The sequence below is a fragment of the Silene latifolia genome, chromosome 2, assembly GCF_048544455.1.
Source record: "Silene latifolia isolate original U9 population chromosome 2, ASM4854445v1, whole genome shotgun sequence".
NCBI lineage: Eukaryota > Viridiplantae > Streptophyta > Magnoliopsida > Caryophyllales > Caryophyllaceae > Silene > Silene latifolia.
Window position 1 is genome coordinate 84,029,481 of NC_133527.1, and position 5,001 is coordinate 84,034,481.

Consider the following 5,001-nt stretch of genomic DNA (forward strand, 5'->3'; position numbering starts at 1 on the left):
CATTGAAGTCGGAGGGCTTATCGGTGTTGTCATTTGGCACTACAAGACCAAAAATGTTTACAAATTGGTCCAAGGTTAACCTATGGTCTTAATTACAAAGTCGGAACTCCATAGAAACACTACTCCGTGTATTAGTGACGATTCGGAGACTACATAAAAACTCGAGGGTAAGACTAAGGTAAGTATCCTCATGGGCATAGAATAGCTTCTCGAGACCCAAACCATCTAAGAAAATTTCAGTTTGATATCTTATACCGAGAACTTCTAAAACAGTGGTATCAATAAATTGAGTGGGATCGTAACGCTTACCAGGCAAATGCACGAATTTTTGGCGGTGTTCATCGCAAGCGAAGATTACCTCCGGGAAGTATTCGAGTTGCTCCACACCTTGTATCATCACATTGCGATGACCCCTTGCCTCCCTTGGAGTGGATGAAGAAGTACCCTTGCGCTTCTTAGGTGCAGCCTCGGCGGATTTCTTGCCATTGCCTCTTAGGTTCGTCATTTTCGATTGAAAAGTTAGGGTTTTGGGTTGTTTTTTGTGATAGGGATTTTTTTTGGAGTGATGATGTGAGATTTTTAGGAGATAAGATAAGGAAAATTAGGGATGGGGGGGGGGGGCTTATAAAGAAAAACGGGTGGAAGACGAGCAGATAAGGGCCGGGCTCGGGTGATGATGTGAGATTTTGAGGAGATAAGACGAGCAAAAAATCAAGCCGATCCGAGCGTTCCGTGCTGGAGACGAGCGTCTTGATAGAGCACTCCGAGCGTCTCGATGAGAGGATGCGCGGATTCTTAGTCAAGGAGCTTGGTTGTTTTAATTGCAGCTGAAGACGAGCGTCTTGTGGGAGAGACGAGCGGATTGGCTAGGACGAGTGGATTGTTGAGGATCCGAGCGGATTCTATCACAGTACATAAATGTTTCAAAAGCTATGCTCAGGACGGGCGTCCCATGGTTGGTAGGAGCGTCTGCTTACTGAGACGAGCGTCTCCCTTACAATCCGAGCGGATTTCAGATCAGTGCTGAATTATGCTTATGGCAGGGCTCGGGACAAGCGTCTTCTTGTCAGGACGAGCGTCTCCTGCCGTTTTTCGTCAATTCCTTGTTTCTTTCATTCAAATTTGTAGATACCCGTATCCGTCGATATTGGAATTTATAGAGAACCCGACAAACACCCGATGATGATAGGACACATGTATTCTTTAGTTGTCATTGTCATTATTGGGTTCATTTTACGATGTAGAATGAGCGTTGTCGACGAAGTATTTTATTAATTTAAATGATATTTAAATTAAATGTTTTTTTTGAGTGAATTCATTTTATTGTTTTAACTTGAATTTATTTTCTTAAATTTTTTTTATTGAAAATAAAATATATTTTTTGATGTGAAAAATCATTCTTTAGTTAATTGATTTGAAAAATCAATTTAAATCGTTTTATAAATCGTATTTGAAGAACTCGTTTTTTACGACGATTTTATACGCGATTTTGAGCTCGTTTTCAACTTGATTTGGGCACGATTTTCGAAGCAAACTCGAACCAACTCTTGACCCATAACCCAACCCATCACTCACCCTCATAACCAGGCCCAAATACCATGCAAACCCACGTCCGTACCTCCTTATTTTCGAGCCCCAAACAGCAGCACAAACCAGTCCGTCACCATTCAACCCGAGTCCACTAAACAGCCCCAAACCCGCTCCAAACACCACTTAAACCCGTGCCCATTAACCCTAATCCTTACCCTAGTATCCTACCAATATTACCCTAGCTTAACCAACAAGAAAAACCCCTCCAAAACCCTACACGAGCTCACAATAGCTGCTGGACACCAGCAGGGAAACAGAGCAGCCCGACTGTTTGTTGCTCTCTTTTACCCTATTTTAACTCCCTATAAATACCTCTCCTATGCCATACATTCATTCCTCTAAGTTCTCCATACATACTACTGTCACTTACAAGCTTTAAACTCCAGAAACAAACCCTAATTGCCTCTCAAAAACCCTCAACAAAACCGACATACAAAACTGAGAATCAGTTTGTGTGTCCTCTTTGGAACCCTTCGTTCAACCCTCAAACCTCCATTAAAATTCGAGTTTCTTGTTCCTAATTAACCACACAACATCCATCTACATCTTAGACAAAGATTCACGAGCCAAATTGCCCTTGAGAGTACACGAATCCCTTCGAAAAACAGAGTGACATACACACTGTTTTCGCGGCTTTTCCTATCTGTCCAGTTCTGTTTGTGCTCGTTTTTCGTGCCCAATAACTCAGAACGAGCGTGGTTTGTTTTAAGATCTTTGTTCTCCTCTCTTTCTAGTTTTCAAAACATCTTTTAAATCTAATTTTCACCGTGAAACGAGTGAGAAATTGCAGTTTAAAAGTTGCTATCCAGATTTGCAAAAAACGTGTTGTTTGCTTTGTTCCTTCGTCGACGATGGCCTCTCGAGATAAAATCTACCATCGATTACGACCCAAGACGATGTCAACGATACATGTAGGTTGAGGGTGCATCAAATCCTCCTCTTCTCCTTTTTATTTCGTTCTTTTATGCTTGTTTTTTTATTGTTCGTTTTACGTTGTTTATCGTTTTGTTTATCGTTAACTATGAAACTAGTATAGTCCGAGTATGAGTTAAAGTACCGCCACGAACACCCACGTTGACTTGAGATGGGAAAGAAATCCGCCACATAGGTTGGTCGTATCCCCATCTCATTTACATATCCTCGTGTTCAAGGTAGGGCATTAATAAAACGAATCCTAACTTCGTTCCTCGCTTTTGACCCCTTGCTTGTTTCGTTCGATTCGACCTACCCTAAGACCCGTCGCATGTTAGTTCGACCCCTGTTTGTTAACATATGATTCGTTTAGATGACATTAGATAAATTTAATAACCTAATTAGACACGTTAGGTGGCATCGACGTAGCTTAAAAACCGATTAACAATTCTGTAACTTAATTGAATGCATCTCTCTCTTTCACATAATTTCTCGCTAGTATAAGAGTGCGTGATTAGCACCTTCTTATTAACACTCGACGAGTTAATTTCATTAGCGAACTTGACCTAATTTGACCCCTTTAGGCCGTGTAGAATACACATTCGCGTGACATCATCTCAATCGATCAACGTTGTTTCTAACTTGTTTTCTAACTCGTTTCCTAACCCGTTTCGCAATCATCTATCTAACCTAATGAATCTAACCTAAGGATTAGGTGAAAGAAAAGTAGATTCATATACATATTAACATACTCATATATGTCATAATTAATTTGTCATAAAATTAAATGTGGATTTTATGCATGCAAACTAATAAACAAAATAAGGAAGAAAAATAATTTTCTCACCATAAAATCGAATTTATGGGCACAAGTGAGTTCACCTACTCACTTGTTCTTGAGCTCTCCAAATGGAAGAACAAGGACTCAAATGTAGAATCCCTCCCAAAAGCATATACCCAAGGAATACATCTTAATAACCAATATTATTTAGATCTAGCAATAATATTAGTTTTGCATTAAAAATATGACACAAAAATAATTTTTGTTCTCTTGAAAATTTCGGTCAAGAGATAGTAATCTTTGTGAGTTTATTTCTCTAGATTTCATAATATTTAGAGAGCATGTGAATTTTTCTTACTCTAGGAAAAATGTTAGTAAAAAGAATGAATAATAATAATGCATAGAAAAAGAGAAGCTCTTCTCTCTTTCTATTAGGGTGGCCGAAAAGAGGAGCATTGGGTAGTATGCCCAATGCCTTTTGTTTGTGCTCTTCACAAGAGACTAGGCATGCAAGCCTACTATCAAGTGTTATGATTGTGTTTCTATTTAAAAATAAACAACACAATATAAACCATGTACACACACCCACATTTTCGGTTTTGGCATAAAATGAAGAATCCATTTTATTTTGTCATTTGTCAAATTTGTCACATGTAACATGTAACATGACATGTCACAATGTAATGTATTTTTATCATATTAAAAATCAACGTATTATTAAAAATACGTCACATACAAAAATCGACTTAGTAATATCATAATTACTTGTACCAAAAATGTTTCCGAATTATAAACTACAACATTCTGTATTTATAATAATTTATTCATTCCGTTTCAATTGTTTCTGTAAACAATAATTTCATCTAAGTAATAAAACAATTCGATTACTTAGACCGTGTCTTATTTAATCATATTTACAATAAGATACGTAAATTATACTCACAAAATTATCCGTCAATTTTAAGCAATTTAATCAGCTCGTATCGGTATATGATTAATTAAATAATCAATTAAGAGTATTTCCCTATAGGTATGACCTAAGGGGATCAACTGATCACCACCGTCGCACGACAATAATGTCAAACTCTAGTCAGCCAATCATTACCGATATGTGTGGACCAGTTGACTGTAAAATATTACATCCCACATGTATTCTTAAAATGAGATTTAATAATGATATTTAAATCATTTGATCGCACTATTGTTGAGGACACATTTCCCAACAATCTCCCACTTGTCCTCGACAAGTGTGCGTCACCAATTCTCTTGTCCTATTACTATCTCCCACTCAATGCAAGGTGTCTTTCGGTCGTACTTGCAAGTGATCATATCGAGAGTGGTTTCCTCGATCCGGAGAATAACGATTGACCGGATTTATCCACTCTGGATACCTTCCGAGCGTGGCCACGCATTTCCAATTCATTACTCCTCGAGTGGCCCCGAGATATTGTTTTAACCCTGACAAGGGGATGGACAATTCCTATCGCACTCATTCCCTTCGACTAGCCACGCCCATCATAACCCAAAATATGCCCATTTGACCCCATTAACGAAGGTCGTAGTAACACAAATCAAAGTTAATCTGAAACTGTGCCATCTTAGGTGAATAGTCTTTAGTCAAAAGAATCGACTCATTAGAATACTATAGTAGCTCTCGCCACGACCAGGCTATATATAAATTGCCAGAACTCTATAAGCGGTCATAAGGCCCGACAAAA